This window comes from Lissotriton helveticus, chromosome 3_1, assembly GCF_964261635.1.
Source record: "Lissotriton helveticus chromosome 3_1, aLisHel1.1, whole genome shotgun sequence".
NCBI classification, from domain to species: Eukaryota; Metazoa; Chordata; class Amphibia; order Caudata; family Salamandridae; genus Lissotriton; species Lissotriton helveticus.
This window is the reverse complement of record NC_136061.1, coordinates 1,082,639,498-1,082,662,777: the sequence shown is the minus strand read 5'-3', so window position 1 is coordinate 1,082,662,777 and position 23,280 is coordinate 1,082,639,498.

The window sequence follows — 23,280 nt, the reverse complement described above, 5'->3', positions numbered from 1 at the left end:
CATCGGTAAAGAGACGTAGTCAGAGTGAGAATCGAAACCGAAAGTTAAGAGGGGGACTCAGAAGTCGAATCCCACTGCCGCTGTTGTTCAACTCAGACACGGCATCAGAGCCTCGCCAAGTCCCAGGTGTGTCCCAAGGCGGGCCTCGGGAAGTTCGAGTCGACGTATCTTCAGTGCCCCTGGTCCGATTCAAAATTCGAAACCAGTATTGAGTTCAGCCCAGGTTCCTCTTCAATAATCCCTTTGTGAATCCAGGATATTTTCAGGATATTATGCCGGGAGTGGCGGGGGTCCGGAGAGCGCTGTGCTCACGCGGCCATCACGGATGCCCGCTAAGCTCCTCCCATATTTACAATTTCAAAATATCACAGAATAAGTTTTCAAAAACACCAGGGGAATCTGTTTAATCAATTTAGTGTTTAGTCTATTTGGGGAAAGCAATCTGATGAATAGCGTCCTTATGGTGTGCATAGGTGGTCTAAGCGTTTCGAACCCCTATTGGATGCGGGGGTTCTCATCAGGACCTCATAAATATGGTATGAGTATGCACCATTGGAACTTTGCGAATGGCGGAACACCGAACGATGACACAATTTAGTAGAACGTGGTCTCTGGGCTCTAATTTTGGAAAGAGTTACCGGGGAGCACTTCAAATTTGGCGCGAATCAATCTTGGGTCTTGCGCTCGAAGGCTTCCTTCGTCCGTCAGTATCTGGTTTCGGTCGGCATTCAGTGACTCGAGTTTGTGTTGAGTCATTGCTTTTGTAAGAAGTTGCAGTATTGGCTTTTGTGTTATCTTCTGTTTCAGCACAAAACACACAGTCCCTAGTGCTGAGGGCAGAAAAACCTGAAGTCTTTGCTGTTCCTCAGACTTCTTGAACAGGGGGCAGGTTCTACCTGAAGTCCTTGGAGATACTCAAAGAAAGAAGTTGTAGAAAGTTCAGACCAGTCCTTTCACTGCCCAAGACAGAAGCAGACACTGCAGGCCAACACAGAAAAGCACTCAGCATAGTGGTAGTTCCTACTCACAGCTTCTCCAGCTCTTCTTCTTGGCAGTCTTCTTGGTCTAAACCAGTTCCAAAGTTCAGGGGTTTGGGTCCCACTTTTTATAGCCCAAAATCCTTTGTCCTCTCAGGCAGAAAGTGTCTCTGCCCAGCAGAACCCTTTCTGTCCTCTCTGGTGCAGCTTCCCAGCAGGAGAAGGAGACGGAGACGACATTGTCCAAGGCAGAGAGGGCCTATTCAGGTGCAAGGGAAAACTCCTCCCACCACTCTAAATACAGACCGGGCCTATTCAGGTGCTAGTGAAAACTCCTCCTACTAGTCTGAACGCAGCCCAGGTCTATTCAGCCCAGCCCTGACTCATCCCGACCCAGCCAGTGCTCCTCCCAAGCTCCTGTCATCCAAGTCAATCCACATACCCAGCAGAGGCACACTGGATGGCTGAGCAAGAAAATACCTACTTTCTAAAAGTGGTATTTTCAAACATAGATTGTAATAAAAACCACCTTCACTAAAAGATGCATCTTCAGATTCAGAGTTCAGGCATACTGAATTGTATTTCTCTACCTTGTCCCCGTGGTCAGTTATGTTTATAAGATGTTATAAACAAACTCCCCATTCTGTCCTATAGAAACAGGTAGCCTTGAAATAGTGAAAACTGAAATTAGTAGTAATTCACTATCAGCACATGCCACACACACCAGGGCATGTCCTACCTTTCACATACACTACACCCTGCCCTCAGGGGTATACCTTGGGCCTACCTTTGGGGTGACTGACATGTAAGAAAAGGGAAGGTTAGGGCCTGCCAAGTCAACATGGCAGTCCCAGACTGCACATAGGCTCTGCAATGGCAGGCCAGAATTATATTTACAGGCTGTTTGTGTGGGTGGCACAATCCAGTTCTGCAGCCCACTAACAGCATTTGATTTACAGGGCCTGACACACTCAGTGCACTTTACTAGGGACTGACTCGTAAATCAAATACGCCAATCATGGAAACACCAATCCTTAACACAATTTACACAGAGAACATATCCACTTTAGCACTGATCAGCAGAGATAAAGTGCCCAGAGTCCGCAAACCAACAATAGCATGTCAAGAAAAAATAGGAGGAAGAAGCAAACAGTTTAGTGATGACCCTGCAAAAAGGGCCATCTCCAACAACGCTTAAACCTGGTTTGGGGTGGGAGGCTGTCAGGGTTAGCTGATCAGAGAGGAGGGAAGAGAGTTGTAAAGGTAAGATCCTCCAAATTGACTAAAACTGCCGGCCCTCTGTTCAAACATATTATGGTGGCTAGGTGCCCTGTTTAATTTATTTATTTATTTTTAATATTTATAGAGCGCTTCATATACCCTTGGGCGTCTTGGCGCTGATAGATCATTTGTTTGCATACGGAAAGTAAGGTTATGAACCGGTTGATTAAGGCGGACTGTAAAGGGAGAGATGATTTTTGAGTGAACAGCCAGGTTTTCAGGAGTTTACGGAACTGAAGGAGGGTGGTACTTTGCCTGATGTTGAGAGGCAGGGTGTTCCAGAGTCTGGGGGCTGCCACCAAAAAGCGACGGTCTCCCCAGGTGACAGTTTTGGTGCGAGGGACGACCAGTTGATAGAGAGTGGCTGATCGTAAGGCTCTGGTGGGTTTGTAGTGTTGTAGTTGATCTTTAAGGAAATGTGGTCCTTGATTGTTGACTGCTTTAAACACAATGCAGAGGGATTTAAAGTGAATTCTTTTTTGTACAGTGAGCCAATGAAACTCCTTTATATTTTTGGAGATGGATTCAAACTTTGTCTTGCCAGAGAGCAGACGTGCCGCTGCGTTTTGTATCGTTTGGAGTTTTGTGATTACTCTAGTTTGAGCATTAAGAAATAGCCCATTGCAATAGTCCAAGGATGAAAGGACAAGGGCAGTGACCAGTGTCTTGATGGCAGAGTCAGGGAGAAAAGGACGTATTTTCCTGATCATTTTTAGTTTCAGGTGTGCCGTAGACACTGTTTTATGGGCGTGGTCCAAGAAGATTAAACCATCGTCGAAGATGACTCCGAGGTTCCTTACCTTGGTGGTAGGTGTAGGAGCGGTGCCGAAGGTCTCTGGCCACCAACTAGTTGGCCAGGCTGGTAAGAGAGGTCCAAAGATGAGTACCTCGGTTTTTTCGGTTTTTTCCGAATTTAACTTTCCGAATTTAACTTTAGGCAGTTGGTGGCCATCCATTCTCCTATATCCAGGAGCCCTTCCTGAAATTTTTCGGCTACTTGCTCTCCATTCCCTTTAATTGCCAACACAAGTTGGGTATCGTCGGCGTAGGAGGTAAGGCTCATCCCATGTGCTTTGATGGTCTTAGCAAGGTCCGACACATAAATGTTAAAAAGTGTCGGACTCAGGGATGAGCCTTGGGGAACTCCACAGGGAGCAGAGAGTTGGGCCGATTGAAAGGGACCTAGAATGACAGCCTGCGTTCTTTTGGCAAGGAAAGACGCAATTAGGTCTTTGGCAGTGTGGCCGATGCCACATCCCTGGACACGGTCGACCAAGATGTTGTGGTCGACCGTGTCGAAGGCCGCCGATAAATCTAGCAGAACCAGTATGGCAGTGCCACCCTGGTCCATGTGTGTTATCCTTGTTTACAGTACAATGATCAGGTGTTGCCCACCTCAAAATGGTTTGACACCAATTTGAACCATAAATTATATAAAATTTTTAGAACACACAATTGAGAGGCAACTTTAACGCAAGCACAATGTATCAGCCAAACACTACTTGTATTATAGAAAGGATGAATCAAAAGATATCCTTGATTTATATTGTTCTTTATTCAAAATTCATTTTGTAGGCAAAGGAAAAGACTTCGCGCAGCCGATGCGTTTCACCCAGTTATGAGCTTCTTAAGGGCTGCAATATATACAAACATAATTTCCAATGCTAATTTAGTTGTGACATTTTAACACAAAAATGTGTGCAATGATATGTAAATATTACTTTTACCCAAAAACCCAAAACTGACCCTGAACCCTAAAAATACCCTTTTACCCAAAAACCCAAAACTGACCCTGAACCCTAAAAATACCCCTTTACCCAAAAACCCAAAACTGACCCTGAACCCTAAAAATACCCCTTTACCCAAAAACTAAAAACTGACCCTGAACCCTAAAAATACCCCTTTACCCAAAAACTGAAAACTGACCCTGAACCCTAGAAATACCCCTTTACCCCAAAACTGAAAACTGACCCTGAACCCTAAAAATACCCCTTTACCCAAAAACTGAAAACTGACCCTGAACCCTAAAAATACCCCTTTACCCAAAAACTGAAAACTGACCCTGAACCCTAAAAATACCCCTTTACCCAAAAACTGAAAACTGACCCTGAACCCTAAAAGTACCCCTTTACCCAAAAACTGAAAACTGACCCTAAACCCTAAAAATACCCCTTTACCCAAAAACTGAAAACTGACCCTGAACCCTAAAAATACCCCTTTACCCAAAAACCCAAAACTGACCCTGAACCCAAAAAATACCCCTTTACAAAAAAAAAACAAATAATATTTTTAATAAAATAATATACTTACCAATACTTACGTTGTAATGGTATGCGTTGTAAAAGTACCTGCGTTGTAAATACATGCGTGGTAATGGTATGCGTTGTAATGGATCCTGCGTTGTAAAAAATGCGTGGTAATGGTAGGTCGTGGTAAAAGTTGCGTTGTAAAGGTTGTATACCCTCCTGAAGTATCTGATTGAAAAGAACAGTCAAAAAAGGAACAATTTCCTTACCCAGGACTCTATAGATTTCCGAGGGGAGGCCGTCAGGACATGCCGCCTTCCCCTTTTTACAACTCACAATAGCTTCATTAACCTCTTCCTGTGTAATCAGTTGATCAAGATAACTTTGTTATTCAGTGGTTAAGGAAGGCAGTGTGACCTCGTTCAGTCAGGTCTCAATAATAACACGGTGAATACATTTATCCTCGTTATAAATGTCTTGAAAGAAAGACTGAAAAACCCTACGAATGTCTTCGTCTGATGTAAACGTTAGGTAGCCTTGCGTGATTGACCCAATGTTATTTCTAACTTGATCAGATTTTGCTTTCCAGGCAAGGAGCTTACCCGCTCCTTCGCCATACTCAAAATGAGCAATTTTACTTGCCTCCCACCTACAAAATAACCGTGTATTTAACACTGTTTCCAGCTGTCCTTTCAACCTCAACAGTTTATTTTGTAGTTCTTGAGATGTTTCAGGGGAGGTACCAATGGATCGATCTAATTCCAATTGCAACCTTTTAATTTCCGCCTCAATAATGGAAAGCTCCCCTCTGTATCTTTTTTCCTGTAGCTAGCCCTGCTGGTGATTTGGCCCCGTAAGAATGCTTTATAGGTGTCCCATACGCACACTGTTGAGGCAGAAGCTATGTTCGTTTTCATGAACCATTCTGTCTCCTGAATCAAAGATGAGATCACCTCATCCTCCATAAGTAGTGAGCGATCAAAGGACCATGACCTAGAAGAACTAGGGACTGTGCCTTCCACTTCCAGCCAGACTGCAGAATGGTCAGATAAGTGAGAGGGGAGATATGAAATATGCTTAACTGTATCTTTCAATGAGTGACTAACCAATATAAAATCAATCATGGACTGATGCTGATATTTGTAGTTGCGAAAAGAAAATCCCAATTGTTGGCCTGATCTTAACCTCCAAATATCAGAGTAAGCATATTGTCTCATGGCTTCAAGTAAAAAGGCCCTGGTTTAAGAGGGGACTAGAGTGCGGCCGTTGAGGGATTTATCGATAGATGGATCTAAAACGATATTGAAATCCCCTGCCAAAATGGTTGGTTCCGGAAACACTAATAGGTGGGAAAAAATGGATCTAAGAGAAGAGGGGTAATCTTTGCTGGGTCCGTAGTAACCATAGATGGTGATCTGACCCCCCAAAATGTTAACAGTCATGATGACCCATCTGCCACCTGGGTCCACCAATTGTGATAGGTGACGAGCCTTTGCTGTCCTCTTAAAAAGGATCGCTACCCCACTAATATTCACAGTCTGAGTCGTACTGACTATGAAATCAATCCATTTATTTTTTACGGCAAGAGAGATCATCTCCGATTCAAATAAGTGGGTCTCCTGAAGAACAATAACCTGAGCACTAGAATCTCGCAGATATTGTAAGATCTTTTCCCTTCTAGGTCTAGTTTGCAGGCCATTGACGTTCCAGGAGAGAATCTCTAGGCTAGTTATAGCCATAGCCAAAGTAGCCTCATCAAAAATCCACATCAACCTATCCAGTCCAGACATATTAACACCATAGGTTATTCTGAAAAAGAGCAAATTGATAAGAAGAGAATGAGGACTCTTAAAAAAAAAATCCCTGCAACACCCACCCCTGTACCCTGTGCCCTAACCTACCAAACCCCCCTCCCTGGGGAACCCTTGCCCCAATTATCCGGACGAAGTCCAGAGAATAGCACCCCACAGCCTCCCGCTAACCCTCGCTCCCTAAGGTGAAGAAGAAAAAAGATATAAGAGAGAATGTCAACTTTTCATTCCATTTAAAAATGTTAAAGTCAAGAGTAACTGAATACAAATTTCATACGCATTCATAGGCCTCCAGCTCTAAAAAGCTCTAAAAAGACAGTGGGTGACAAAAGGAAAGGAACTATTTAAGATAGTGACCCTTTACTATCTATGAATCCTAACCCTTCACTGAACAAAGAACTACATAGACTAGGGATCTTAACAGGATTCACCTGGATTCATCTGGGGGTTCAGCAAAATTTTAAAGGACCGCTGAGACTAGAAGCTGCCCCAACGGACCTTCATCTTTGCCCAAGTCTAGCAACAACTCATCAGGCGCCTGTATAGTTCTAACGTTAAACATTTTATTCTTATGCATGATTTTTAGGGCAGCCGGAAACTTAAGTTGTGTGACAGCTCCCAGTTTCCTAAAAGCCTCCAGCCTCCTGCCCAAATCCCACTGTCTGTCCAAGGTTGCCCTGGACAAGTCTGTTCTTATTTGAAATGGGAAGACTTTGGCACTCAGGGTCTTTTGTTTTAGAGATTGATTCAGGAGCTGTTCTTTCACAGAGTAAGTATGAAAATTAACCAGGATCTTCCTGGGTTTGGATCTCTGTGGGTTCCTCCTAAAGGGGTCCCTGTGTATTCTTTGGATATCTGTTCCCAGCTCGTCCTCTGATTGCTCCAATTCCAAAGACTCCTTTAAGAGGCTAATTACAAACGACTTGATATCAGTCCCTTCACTCCCCTCAGGAACATTGGGAACACAGAGATTATTTCGTTGTGCATTATTTTCTAATACTTCCAGCCTTTCCAAAAGGGCTGACTCTTTTTTTAAGAGAAGTAATATCTGCTTCTGCTTTCCCAAGATGGACTGAGAGGCCGGCCACCGTGTCCTCTAAGGCCACAGTTCTAGTATTCAACATGTCGATTTTATTCCCCAGTGACTCACAAAAACTAATCTCGTTTGGTTGGCTGTGGAAACTTCGAAGCCCCTTTTAATATCCAAAGAAAGAGCTGGAAGCATAGCCTCCACCTTGGGGCCCACCACACCCTGAGAGTTCCCATCCCCTGAAGTCACAACTGGGTCCTTTGTGTCACCCTGTGATAGAGCTGCCGACCCTATTTGCTGCTTCAACTCCGGGGACCCTTCAACCGTCTCGACTGTATGGCTCGCCTCACCAGAGATGGTGGCCGGAACCCCTCCATTAAGATGCAAGTCGCCAGCAACCAATGGGGTCCCTGTCAGCTCCTCCATACCTAGGGTTCCAGGAGGGAGGGAAATATCTGCACACCCAGACACTACCTTACGGACAGCCCCCTCGTTCACTAAGTCTAAGACTTGCGGCAGGACTTTAAAGTATGACGTTAATGAAGGTGTTACTTTTATAATGGAGATCGGGGAGCCTTAGTAGATTTAAGTGTTTTTGCGCGTTTCGCCTTTACCTCCCCGCACAAAAAAGTAGAGGTATTACCCTCTCTATTGTAGTTGGAGGGGGGCCCTGAATCTTCAATGCTTTGCTAGCCTCAGGTAAAGATTCAGCCACCCCACTTACTACCCCGGGGGTCTAACCTTTAACACCACACTTCCTACCCTTCTTTGGGCCCCCAGAAACCAAAGGAAGCGATCTCACCTGAGTGGCCCCGCAAGATTCCCTCCTTTCCTGTGACTGTGCCTGTAACTGTGTTACTTTCCTTGGGCTTGTATTTCTCCCTTCCCCATCATCTGCATATTCCTCCAGGACGCCATTGAGAGCACACTTTGATCCGGCCTCGGAGAAACCAGTGCTGCCGCTGCCTCGAGCGCCCCGCAGGAGGCGCCGAACCCTGCGACCTCTCCGAAGCTCCAGCGCTGCCGCGCCACACCAGGCAAAGAGGAGATCGCGTCAACCTGCTGGCACATCCAAGCAGAAGCCTCAGGTCAGTAGAAGTGGGCAATCTTTAGGAAAGAATGGAGGCAAGTGGTAACACACTGCTATCCTAAAACCTCTTCAAACGGAGTTTAGTCGAGCCTCTGGTCGGGGTCGTCCAGTTTGCAGCCTAAAGTCCATGCGGTGGCTTTCAAAAAGCGTATAATCTCGGCACCTCAATACATCGCAGGGTGCAAAGGGAGCGAAGGGCTAAAGCGGAAGCCCGAGTGCAGCGGCCACTCAGATAGCTGTCGCCATGTTCCCCCGACTTTCATGATCCTGTATTACTTTTCACTGATTTCTGTATAAAAGAACTCAGTTCTTCCTAGGTGATGAACTGTGTGTCAAAAGACAACTCTTGTTGTTACGGAATACATATGTACTAGGTCAAAAAACAACTTATAAAAACAATAGCTATGCAAAAATGTTTGGTGCCAATTTTCCATTCATTAAAACAGAATGATGTCCTCTTGAGCTGCACGTTGCAGACTGTTTTTTTAACAATGTAGATGGATTGAGGAACACATTTTTTTTATTTTGCCTTTGGAAATACAGGAGTGTTAAACAAATTGATTTTGGACAATGCTTGCAGCTTACAGTCGCGAATATTAAGTGGGCTCTAAAGGATCTGGAACAGTTGTTAGTGACAAATAACATATTCCAAAAACAAATAGTTATGCACTGAAATTGTAGAATGGTACATATTATGCAATAGCTATGCTTGAGGGAGCTGGGACGCAATTGAATTGTTACCTGTGTGTCACTTAATAAGGACACACACTGTTTCTAATGGCAACGTAGCCTGTAATGAAAGAAAAACAGAACTTCCGTATTTCCCAATTGAAGAGCATGGCTAAGGTACCGCTAGAGAGTAGAAAAAGAAAACAATCGCATTAAAATAGCTCCTTAGTGTTAAGTGCTCAGTGTGAGAGCTGCGGGCCTCCTCTGCTTAGCCTAGAGAAAACAGGAGGTAGCGGTCTGCAAAGAGCAGCATTTTAATATGATTGGACCATAACAGACAATCTATTTACAGCGTGCTCTGGGGAGCTTATAAACAAATGTTGAGTAATTTCAGCCAGCAGTAATTACCCTTGCAGCTGACAAGGATAGCATGATACTTTCTCCTTCACCTTCAGCCCAGTCCAGAAGGCACTGCACACAATGGCACTGGCTTCTAATTATTTCTGCATTTCCATGGCTAAAGACCAAAGTGTGTTATTATAAAACATTTTAGCAGCCTTTTAAAGGCGTATTTATTGGAACAATTAAAAGTCATCATTATGACAGCAGATTAAAGGTTTCCTTCTTCGGACCACAGTATCAAACAAATGTTTGTGCACTTACCTGCAAGACAATATTAGCCTATTTTCCACTCTGCATCAAACGGCACATAGAAGCCAGAACATCTTTCAAAATATGTATATTGTATTGTTTTACTTCTGTGGGTGTCATTTTATAGGAATAAAATACAATGTAAAATACAATGTGATGTGTAAACGATGCTTACATACAATGCACATTATTTCAGCCTTTGTCACCAAAGATACATTTTTACAGGCTTGCTTTTGAAAAAAAATCGTTTAGCTATTAAAACAAATGTGCACTTATTCATAATACTACTTCCTCTTATCAAGAGTCAGTGTTAACACACATTTTAGCATAACACTGGATTTCGAGTAATAAGGTAATAGGCATGACTTCACGAAAAACAATAAATGTTTTTTATTACAATAGGATGCTTAAACTAGAAGGAAAACACGTATAAGAAAGCTTGCAGGGATGCTGTTGCCATATATCATTTCTCATTTATTTATGGAAAACGTTAATTCTGGAGTTAAGAAAAATAAAGAAAGGTCTAAACATTCTGGGGAAGATTTACAAGAAAGTGCCGCAGCGCGGCACCGCAAGTCTTTTGGCTGGCGCTGCACTTCCAGAGCGCAGGAATGCAACATATTTACATATTTACAATGATATGTTGCATGCCTGTGCTCTCACCTGCGCTGGCGCACAAACAGCTGCCATGCACCGGCGCAGGCACGCTTGAGCATGGTGCAAGGATGCCTGCGTCATGGGTAGATTGTTTTTGTGCAAGAAGAGGAACCTTCCTGCATGAAAAAAAGTAACTACAGGCATGTTCCTCTTTCAATGCATGCTGTAGCATGCAGCACACGTTAAAAGAAGAAAAAAATTAGGAAAAATTAAACATTTCTCCTCGTTGCACCTCGCTACACCACCCCTAGGATGGCGTAGCATACTTACGCATTTCCAGGTTTACGATTCCTCGTAAATCTGGAAATGTGTCTGGTTCCATGGGTGTTGTGTGGGAACTCCCACAGCCACACCTATAGAATGCCCCTTTCACACAAAGTGCCATATTGACAAGGACAGAAAAAGCGACAAAAGGTTGCTTTTCCTGTCCTTGTAAATTTGGGGCTGAGAAATGTGTTGCCAGTGCGTCACAAAAAGTGATGTACTGGTAGCGCAAAGGGCTTGTAAATCTGCCCCCAAATTTCCTGAGGATTTTTCAGGATCCCATAAAGTAGGGAATTTTGTATCTACTGACCAATCTGCAACTGAATAAGTCGACGAAATAAAATAGGAAGATGGAACTAGAAATTGCTAAGCAAATGCTACAGGAAAATTCCCCCTCATAGGCTAGTTTAATGGGACTATCATTTTTGTAATTTATCACTAAAGCTCACCAATTTGAGAAACACAAATGTTGCTGTAATGAGCGCTCAGAGGTCCTCAAAATACCAAATTACATTTAGTAGCACCCTCTAAGGCTTTATTAGGAGAACTGGTCGCGTTTAGGTAAATCACAACTTTTGGTTATGTTGTTGCTCGAAGCACGGCAAAGCATAAGAGCAGAACAACGGGAACGCCATATTACTTATTTCAGCCATTCCTTCTTCACTCTCTCTGCAGTGGGTATGACAATGCAGTCTATTGCATCTGTGGACTTCCAGTGTTGAGTAACCTATGTCAGCTACACATGTCCTTCTTGGTACATGGCAGCTGAAAAAAGTATGCAGCTCTTATCTGCAAAATGCAGATGACAAGGGACTTAAACCAGGCTAACAACCACAGCAAACACTGACCTCAAACCTTGAGTTTATACTCTAGCACTTAGCATGTGCTTTTCCTGTACTGTGATGGACAACAGAATCTAAGTGCTGCAAGTACGATATTTTGAAAACCTTTTTGTGCTAACAGACTATAACTTAAGTAAACGCAATAAATCGGGGTATTTGGTGTTCCTACCTTCAACTTTTAACGTGCTTCTATTATCTCACTAACCTTTTACCCTCTGATTTCAGAAAAAAGCCTTAAATGAACATTAACAGCTTTCTAACCAGGCAGGAAATGTGTAGACTCATTTGCATAGTTACACAGAGCTGCATATGCTTCTTTCAGTGGAAGACATGTTTTGTTTGACCTCTAATACGAGATAAAGAAGATGTAATCCGCTCTCATTGAAATGATCAGGGACAGGAATCAGTGACATTTCAAAAAGCCCAGCATTGTGCTTCTTTTGTTTTTAAGTGGAGTTAAGTGCTTGGTGCTTGGAGAAAGTATGAAAAGATACCGGCATCTTTACTTTCTTTATTTTGGTGGAATCCCTAGGAGGTGCCTTTCATATACCCCTTGATATTTTTCAGATATTCCACTTTAGGAAGAACTGCACGGATTTCATGACTGCATATTTGCTACGCTCACCTGCATTTGTGCGCAGTTTAAACCTTCATGCACAAGCCACAAACCCTCCACACGCCAGGTAAAGGGGTTACACACGGTTGTTCCCTCCACCTATCGTGTGAGTAGGACAGAAATGCGTCAATGCATTCTAATGGTTGCTGTCGAACAAAGTATTGAATGGTAGCCGACGGCCAAGGGCAAGAGAGCAACAGTCTGAAAAGTGGAAGCTTTCAGTGTAGAAACGCTTTCAATATGTGTAGCAATTTCAGGGAAGAGACCGTGTTCCAAGGACGACTACATGCTACCTCTGACGCCCCTTTTAGAGAGCACGATTGTTGGCTGCATCACAATGTGTAACCGCTTTCCTCACAATAGACTCATTGTAAAGCGTATGCATTAGGCACTGACGTCTTCCATCCCTAGCAGGTCTCTGTTACTGCAGATCCAAATTCTGTCTCTCACACAATAATTCGATATGCTGAATGCGCCTCATTGCACCTTGGCCAGTTAGAACATTTATGAGGAAGTTGTGGGCATAATTGTCAAAAATGAGGGCACGAATGGGAAATACATAAGGGATACCATATCATTAATACAAATAAGCATATACAATTTATAAAACAAACAAATAAAATCAGGGGTTAAGGAAAGGCAGCAGGCAAATGCGGTTATTTGAATTTCTGAATTAATCCTATTGATAATCAATTATATTTGAGCTAATAAAGTTTTTATGTTTTTCCATGGGTATCTAAACAATGAAGGAGTGAACTTATCTAACGAGGTTTCCATATTTTATTGACCTCTGAGTAATGAATAAAATGGCCCAGTCAAAGTAGGGATTGAAGCACCGCTGGCAGCAAAAGGGTTTATATAAACATCAGTCAAAAGCGCAGTTTAAATGTGGCATTGGGAAAAGAACTAGAATTTTCAGCCATAATTTCAGCTCTTCCAATATTAGATGAATATCAGACCAACTAATATACACAACATTTTAACAGATATGTGCATACCACAGCATCTTAACAGGAAGGTTTAAAGACACGTAAAATGAAAGTAGAAAGTTGGAAAGTTGGAATCTGGGAGGAACAGTGGGCGTGTGTTTAGGGCAATGTGGCAATCCAGTGGGAGTTACTGGGAGAATAATGTGAAGGTACAACCGATGTAAGGAAGTGGGATTACACTTTGATTGAGGCTCTTGGGATCGTGAAATGAGTTATTATATCATAAAATGTGTGAACTAATAGGCTTTTTGAAATGTGATATTTAAAGGGGGCTGAAATGCAGCTAAATACAAATGAACGTTGTGAATGTACTTGAACACTGTTTTTTATGAAATTATAATACATGTATTATTGTTATTTGTAGCTACCCCTGATGAAGGGCCCCATCGGCCCGAAATGCATTGGGTCTTTAATAAAAACTGCTTCGGATGAACCATGCGTCTGTACGTATTCTTGCAAAGAGGCCCGGATGGGCACATCCTGAATATGAGAAACTGTGGAAAATAGCATTACCCGGTGTGTGGAATACATTGGATTAAAGCAAAAAAGTCGATTAAACAAAGGAGTAAAAGAAGAAAAATTAGAAAAAAACGGATTGAAATTGATGAAATTAGATTTGGCTGTGCCATTGGTATTGGGGCAGAAAGTTGCTCCCTATATCTACATACCACAGCATCTACCATCTACAAGCAATGCTGGAGAGATTAACTTAACTACAACAACCTACTAGACCCCGCAATCATTTAATGCTATGAGCCTTGCTTACAAAGAGAAATCTATGTACCGAGTAATCCATCCATGTAGATTTTCTCCAGCACCTAGGTGGAGATATCAGTCTATATGCTATTTGATAAAAAAAGGTGAAAATCTTTACTTAATAGTAATGTATGGAAGGGTTCCCCTACCCCCGGCTTGCATGATTAGTTGGAGACTCTTACAACCAAAATTGTTCCCTTAAAGTTAATTCTAGTAACTTTACAACTGGATTTCAGATATTTGCCCTTTGGCAGACATCCCTCCAGCGGAGGCAGAAATGTCCTATTACTTACCGGTAATCTTCATTACTCCTGGTCCCGTTGACCTCGTCCCATTCCTTAAAATATGGAGATGACCATCTCCACAACAGAAAAAAGAAAAGGAGCATGCTGGGATACCCTACCTGCTCCCTCCCACTGGGAGTACATAAGCGGAACCAACCCAGCATGCAGCCTGAAAACACCAAGCCAACAACAGGAAGGCCGGCCGCAAGGGAGGGAGGGAGGGAAGTAAGGAATGGGACGAGGTCAACGGGACCAGGAGTAATGAAGATTACCGGTAAGTAATAGGACATTACCCCCAGGTCCCTCCTGACCTCGTCCCATTCCTTAAAATATGGAGAATACCAAAGCAGAGAACCCGGCCTTCCAAACCCCACCAACAACAAAGGCACCAGACCAAAAAAACAGCACCCCACAGGCCCAAACCAAGACCCAAAAGGCCAGAAGGGGACCGCCTCGCAGAAGAGAGGCACAGAAGCAGAGCCAAGCCCCCAAGGGAGCAAGCAGAGGGGGCAAAACCAAGTCCCCCCCCGACCAAAGGAAGCCCAGGAGAAGCGCACGCGCCCCAACAGAGAACGGAGCCAGGAAAGGGCAACAACCAGCTAGACACCCCCAAGGGCGAAGACCCCCGGACCGAGGCCGCCAAACAACCAGGGACCAACAGGCCAACCAGCCCAAAGGACAAGGGCAAAAAAGAACAGCCCGCACAGAGCAGACGAGCCCAAGGAACAGGAAGGAACAAAGCAGAGGAACGACCCCAACACAGCAGGGGAAGCCCCCAGCAGACCCAAAAAGAGGGAAGCAACAGGGAACCACAGAGGAACCAGGCCACAGGGCAGGACCAACCAAAGGCCAACCCCCGCAGAGACTCCGAAGAGCAGCAGCACCCAAAAGGCCAACCAACCGGGAGAAGAACCCGGTGCCCCAGAAACAACCAAGACCGGGGCAAAAATGAGGGCGCAGTCAAGAAAGAGAACAAAGGCCCACACGGAACCAGGGAAACCAAAACCCCAGAACCGGAAAGGAGGAACCGACCCCCAGGAGGAAAAAAGGGAGACACCACGGAACCACCGAAGGCGAAACCCCAAAGGCAGAAGGCCAACAACAAGGCCCACAGCCCAACCGCAAGAAACCCGCCGAAGAACATGCAGGCCAGCCAACCAGGAGGTACACAACACCGCACCACCAGGACCCAGAAGGAGAGGCAAAAAGGAACCCCCAACCAGGAAGGGGCACAGGAAAGGCACAACAGCCAACCACAGCCAGTCCTCCCCGAGAAAGGAGAACTAGAGGAAGGAAGCCCAGAGCCCACACAACGGACCCAGCGCCACAGCCAACCGAAGGGAGCGGACCCAGAAAGGACCGAAGACCAACCCAGGACCGCGACAAAGCCCAAGAGAAGGAGCAGCCAGGAAAGGACCCCCGCAGGGACCAAAAAAAGGTCCCGAAGCAAAGAAGGGCCCCACAGCACAAAGCCCAACAGATGCAAGCCAAGAGGCGCATCAGAGACCCAAACGCAAAGCGAACGGGATGCCAAAACAGGGACCCGAAAGGCAAAACCAACAGAGGCAGAGCCCCGGCCCCAAAGCAAACGGGAAAAGAACCCCCGGCTCCGAAAGCAAAGGAGAGGAGCCCGAAGAAGCCCATGGTGCACCACGCAACAAGGGAGCGGGAAGGGACACCCCCAGCACCTATGCAACAAGAGAGCAAAGGGCACAGGCCGAAAACAGCCCGCGTGGGAGCACAGGACCAACGCCAGGCCCCCCAAAGCCCCAAACCCGAAGCAAAGCCAACCGCAACCCAAGGCAGAGCGAGAGGGGCGGGAAGCAGAAACCCGGCCACACACCACGAGAGGCAGACACCCAAACCCCTCAAGGAGCGAAAAGGCACGGCCAACAGGGCAGGGCACAAGAGGGGAAACAGGGCAGCAGGCAAGAAGAAAGCCGAGCCAACACCCCCAAAAAGGCCAAGGCCCACCAGCACAGAGGAAGGGCACAACAAACCCGACCCCCCCCTCCCCCGGAAACCAGGGGGGGAAACCACCAGAAGGCAGACACCCCGAGCAAGGGGTAGGCAAAAGGCACCCGAAGGGAGCAAGAAACGCCCAACAGCGAAAACCACAGTCAGGCAGGCAGGCAGGCAGGCAGGCAGGCAGGCAGGGAGGCCGGCACCTAGACAGGGACCCACCCCGCACGAACCAACAGAAGGGCAGGAACCAAGGGGAGAAAGGAGAGGCCACACCCCCGGGGAGACCGACACCCAAAACCCAACAGCAGGGAAAAGGGCACAGCACAGCCAGGACCGGCAGACAGGGCGGAGCACAGGAGCCCGGCACACTAAAAACAAGCTCCCACCCAAGGCAGAGCCAACGACCCAGCCACCACCGGAGGCAACAGCGTCCAGCGAAGCAAAGCCGACAAGCACAACTCGACATCCAGAGAAACAAGAGGGCAGAAGGAAACCACAACCGGAAACCAAACCCTACCAGGCAGCAGGCGAGAAGCAAAGCCCACAACAACAGGACCCACCAGGTGCACAACCAGCCCGGCCCGGAGCCAACCCGCACCAGGACAAGGCGCCACCAGGACAGAGGAAGGGCCCAACAGTCCCCCAACAAGGAAACAAGGGGAGGACACAGGAACCCGCCGAAAGCCAGAAGGCCAGAGCAGGGCCCAAGCAAAGCACCCGAGAGGAAGCAAGAAGCAACCAGCAGCGGACACCGCAGGAACCCGACAGGCACGCACCAGGACCGAACCCACAGGAACACCAGAAACCAAAGGGCAGAAGACCGCAGAAAGCAAGTCATGGCCCAGCAGGAAGACACCCCACCAGGGACGGCCAGGCAGCAGAAGGACCAGAGGCTACAGCCACAGGCCAACACAGCCGCAGAGCACAGCACAAGCGCCAAAAGACCCACACCCAGCGGCAAGCACCAGAGGGACAGGCCAGACGCGAACAGCAAAGAAATCCAGCAAGGACCCCGGAACCAGAAGAACAGGAAGCCGCAGCAGCAGGAAAGGACAGAACAGGAGCCCGTCAAGGCCCCAACCGGAACCCCCAAAACAGCACACAGGCCAGGGGAACAGGAAGAAAAAGTCCAACCCACGGCGCAAGGGCAAGCCAACCCAAGGGGCAAGCCAAAGGCACACAGGAGAAAACAGAAGCGGCCCGGAACAGAAAAGAACACCGGGGACCAGGGCGCCAGCAGGAAGCGAAAACAGCCCAACCCCAAAAAGAAAAAAAGTGGGAAAGCACACCACAACAAGGGCACAAGCGCACCCCACCAGGGGCAGAACAACCGCAGAGCAGGGAAGGCCAAGCAACAGGGGACCCCCCCTCCCACCCCCGGCAAGAAAGAAGGGCCCGAGAACCCCCGAGAGAGCCAAAAGGAGGAGGCCCACCGGAATCCAGGGCCACTCCAAAGCCGAAACTCCAGAGGAGGAGAAAGGACAGGCAGGAGGCAAGAAGAACGCACCCCCAGCCAACCGCCACGACCAACAGAACTCAACCAGCAGAGGAGGCACGGGGAAGGCAAACCAAGGCCGCAAGCACCCAACAGCAACCCCAGCAGCAGAAGAGCAAGGGGAGCACAGGAGCCAGGAGACATGCGGAAACGAGTGGAGGAAACTGAAGAAAAACAGCACCCACCCTACAGGACTGGCAGGGAGATGCCCAAAGGACGACTCCCACCAGCAACAGCCACAGAAAACAGGCCAAGATACGGAACCAAGCCCATCAAGGCCAACCTGCCCAGACACAGCCCAACCGCCACACCGCAAAGAAGGACAGTGAACAGGGAGGAAACAGGGATGAACCCAAAACGGAACTCACCAGGGAGGGTAGGAAGAGGGCCCCAAAAGCACCCCTCCCCCTACCCCCAACAGAGACCCCAGGCGCCCACCAGAAGACCAGCGCCGGGCAGAGAAGACCCATTCCCCCCCCACCCCCAGCAGAGGCCACAGCAAGAACCACACCGGCCGCAGGGAGGGAGCCCAGGACCAGGCCCAGGAGGAACCTGCAAAAGAAAGACAACAGGAAACACGGGAATAGCAAAAAGAAAGAAACAGGAACCGCTACGCGGTACTCACCAGGAGGGCAGGAGGAGCGCCCCAACAGCCCACCGCCCTCCAAGAGACCGCCCAGGCGCCCTCCAGGACAACAGCGCCAGGCAGAGCAGACCACACCTCGGACAAAGGTCTTCGCAACACGAGGAGATCGCAGCACAGCGGCACGGCAGAGCACCACCAGAATCCAGGGATACAGCCAGCCACACGGCCAAGCAGCACCAACACAGCCAGAAAGTGCGGGCGGCAGGCACAGCCAGGAACACGCATCCAGCAACGCCAGAACAGTTGTGCCAGGTGCCAGATCAACAGGCCCCAGCAAGGAACGTCCGAGCACATCCAGTCCATAGCACTCTAGCCCCTGGCTTCGGACTCACCCGCACTGGCCGAAGAGTGAAGCCAACAGGACCCCGAAAACCAGCAGGCGGACCATCAACCAGCCGGAGACACAACATGCGTCAAGCGCCCCCGCCAGGGAACCAAGAGTCCCCAGACACACAGGCAAGGAAATCCGCCGGCATGGCCACAACGGCGTCAAGAGGTAATCCAGGGCCAAGCAGCAAGGCAGGCAAACCACCAAGCAAGACCCTCAAAAGGCTACATGGACGCAGGTGAAGAAAGGCAGTAGGCATGGAGGCCGGAAAACCGAGGAGCAAAGCCCGGCAGAGCCCCCCAGGAACCAGCAACACTCCAGCAGCAGCGCGTCTCCCATCACCGGCCAAGCCCCAGGGAGACGCGCAAGCAACCCGGAAGAGAACCGGCAGAACCAGCGCCCCAGCCGCAAAGGGCCGGGCGGCATCCAAAGCGGCTCCCGGCAAGCCCGGCAGGCCAGGAGACCGTGGAGCAGGACGACGAGAAGCCCAGCAGCCCGACACGTCCCACAGAGAGGAGAGACTTCAGGGACGGTGAGGACAGCCCAGAAGCCCCACGAAAAGACCCTGAAGCCACCGGAAGACAGAAAAAAGAACAGGCTGCATGCTGGGTTGGTTCCGCTTATGTACTCCCAGTGGGAGGGAGCAGGTAGGGTATCCCAGCATGCTCCTTTTCTTTTTTCTGTCGTGGAGATGGTCATCTCCATATTTTAAGGAATGGGACGAGGTCAGGAGGGACCTGGGGGTTATCTCTGCCTTTGCTAAGAAAAACTCAGAATGGGAAAGTAGAGGAAAAATGGTATTGCCTCACCTGAATCATACACACACACCTGATTAAACCGATGCACTTAACACAATAATGCAGTTTACACCCTGGCAATTCACCCATTTGCTAATTGTCAAGCATCTAGAGAGCTCCTATAACCTCAAGGAAGCATCCAGACACTCTCAAGAGGAAGGGAAGCTACAGGGAGAAGGAGGCAGGCATGTGTTAAAGGTTTCTATAGGGAACTGTTTGATATGACTCATTGGTGATGGTCATGGGCCAGGATTGGCAGACTGAATGCATTGATCATAGAGGTACACACTGTGGGGGGGGGGGGACTTCAAGTTGGGAGGAGGCTCCTCCTGGAGGTGAACCCGGATACTGTCTCTGTCTCACCTTCTCATTGGGCTTATCCTCTCTATAAAAGATGGAATCCTAGTGATTTTGCACTTTGCACTTTAGACAATGAATGAATTGATAGTATAACAGTTTTTCCTTAAAGAAGATTCTAATATTTAAAATAATGGTGTCTACTTATGAAATTGATTTTGTGTATAAGAGTAATCGTTTCAGCTATGTTTCCGCTCAATAATAAGATTTAAAAATAGAGCTTATCCTCTCCACAATCCACCCTTTTTTTGTATTTAAACTTTGCTTAACACCTCATTCCAAGCAATACAGTGTCTAAAAGAAAGCCAACGCCACGTAAAGAGGTAACGGATTACGTGACAGTGTAGTGGCTAAGTGGTCAAATAATAATGCCCAGGGTTCACAAAAAGACACAGTACCCACCACATCCTGCCACCAGAGCAATGGCACCCTGCTCCATGTAATTTCTTCCAGAGTAGTCTTTGTACATCATACCCCAGCAATTTCTAATACGTTTAGGTGGTTTCGGCTGATGAGGGTGTTGTTTGTGTGACCAGGATATCACTCTACTGTCTAAACAGGTGTATGCACAGGGGGTTCACATAGCCTTAGGTGTCGTTGTAAAAGGTTGCTTATTAGAAAATATTTCAGCATTAGTGCTATGGGCATTGCACTTCTCATAAATCCAGTCAATGTGCGTGCCATGCCTTTCATCCAATGAGTAGAAATTTCCCTTTTCACAAGCATCTGTAATACAACATCTATCAGTCTCACAGAATTTGGGGGCATATTAGCAAGAACCTCGTTAAAATTATCGCCGGCGATAATGGGCTTGCTAATATGCGTTATAGAATTCCAATAGAAGCCCAGGTTAGATGTGCAGGACATCTAACCTGGGCTTCTAGTGGAATTTACGCATATTAGCAGGGGTATTCGTTTGATCTATTGTTAACAGGTTTATGCACTTTTGCAGGTGAAAAATAGAGACTGTGCAGAAATTAAAAATATATGAGTTTATGTTTGTAGTTCATGGATATTGTTTCCATTTGCGCACTGAACTGGCGCCAATTATGAATGTACTATAGATCCCCCAGGTTCTCCTCTTCAAATGCCATTTCTGGGGTATATAGTCAAACGGATGTTCGGCGATTGTTAGGTCACGTATGAGGGACACATTCTTGTGGTTCTCATGGGATTCTTCTGTGGAATCAAGTACTGCATGGTGTAGTCTGAAGTACTTAAATGTGTCAAGCATGCTCGTCACATCTCTATCTTTAAATGTTTCTAGGATCTGAAAAGCTTCATCTACAAACAAGTATCCCATTTGGAGTATATTGTGTCTAGGGAAGGTACCTTTCAATACAGTGTCAATGGATTGTCCAAGAGTGGGGCAACAGGGAGCTGTAGTGTCTGTAACCCATTATACACAACAAGGACCACCCTCTACGACCACGGGATGGGGGTAATTATTGTGTCTGGCTCAGATAGAAATATTACCACTTGTTAAACCAGCCTACAGTGGGCAGAAATACACCCTCTGCACTAACACAGCTCATGTTAGCTTTATCTGTCTGCAGGATTCCTGGCTTCTAGACCGTCAAACTCCATCTGCCAAATTGGGGGAATATCCTTGCCAATTCACACATTTCCCATTAAAGCAGGATTGTACCTCATATACAAATCCAAACCCAAAACGTTATCTAGCACAACCAGTTATTCATTCATCCTATGAGTGGGGTGAGCCTTATACATAATGCACTTAGTCAAACACGGTTATGCCTGAATCAATGAATAGTAAACCAGAGTGTAATGTATTGTAGCCCATTCTCTAGGAACCTGCTCTTTTTATATAGGTGATTCAACTCAAAGTCATACAAAATCCTGACAACCAGGTTTATGTTATCTGTCTGCAACGGACCTAGCTATCAGACTGTCAACCTTCATACTCTTTCTGACCTCTGTGTCAATCACACGATTCCAGGGAAAGTAAGATTATATCTCCTATAAATATCTATGCCCAAAAGTTATCTAAACCGAACCAGGTATTCTTTCATACTACTGAGGTGAATCTCATACATAATACATCTAGTCAAACATGATAATGCCTGAATCATCGAATAGTATTCCAGAGTGTGCAGCGTATTGTAAATCATTCGCCGAAGGACCGCTCTGTGTATACTGGTGACTCAACCCAAGGTACCACAGAACTCACACACCACTGTTTCTATGCTGTGATTTGAGCGGAACCTGGATTGGGATGGGTCGTGAAGGTTGTTGTTCTCTAGGTGGTTGATGAGTTGGAAGTTGTTTGCTTTTTCCAGGACTTTAGGGCGATAGGCTGGTAGATCTTTAGCTCTTCCTCGTCTGCAGATGGTATTTTAAGAAGTGGCTTGATTTCTGCGTGTTTCTATTCCTTTGGGAATGTGGTAGGGGTGATAGAGGTTTTGAAGTGATATTGCACTCATTGCTGATGGTGCTGTTCCCAGGTTAAGCATGTGGTGGAGCCCGGAGCCCCTAGGGGCTCCTGAGTGGATAGAGCTCATGATGGTGAAAGTAACTTGTGTGGTGAGTGGCAGATGGCAGTGGCAGAGACAGTGTCAGATGTAAATCATGCAGCAAAAGAACAATATTTGTGTCAATTCCCATGTCCATCATGATGATGGGCCACATCTTTTTCTTATTTCCCCAGTCAAAAACTAAACTCAGGTTTATGGAAGCCAAGTGTATCGCTCCTGATCTAGAAACTGTTTATTTATATCGAAGGAGATACAAATTTGAACATTGGTCCACTGATCCTCTGCCATGAAAGCCATACTGTATTCTGAATAAACTTGGCAGTTACTGGCCGAGGACATCTACCCAGAGAGAACCATTCTCCCTAACACCTAATGACTGAGCCTATATGGCTGTAAAACCAAGGGTCCTCTCTGGAGCCTTTTTTAAAAACAGGTATAATGACTGATTTAGACCAGAGGGTTGCATGTAAGACTCTAAGGGCCACATTGATGTAAATGGTGTGAAGAGGAGCCCATAGTGGGATGTTGGACTTGAATAGATCCAAGGGAACCACATTAGGGCCATAGGCTGTGTTGGTAGGAAGCCCAATGATGGCCTCTCTGACCTCTTCCATGTCAAAAACTAAATGAAAACCACAAACAGGTAGCGAAAAAGACAGAGGCACAGAGTCAGTGGGTAAAGCTCAGGGCATCATAGATGACCTCAAAGTGCCTTACCCATTCATCTTGTGGAATATGTTGCGTTAACAAAGAACGTATTTCTGGTTAAAATAAAAGTCAATTGAACAGCTCCCATAATTTAGAACTATTCATGCAGCCACAGGCTTCAATCAATTCTTGCCTGGCCTTCTTCTTCAGAAATCGTTTCTTTAGGTCTATCTCTTGGGGTATCTTTGAGGTCCACCATGAGATCTTGATGAGCCTTAAAAGAAGACTGATTAAATAATCCAAAGGGTATGGACGATGATTTCCTAGTAGAGGTAAGAAAGGAAATCACAATATCAATGATAACATCTGGAAGCCTATCATCAAGA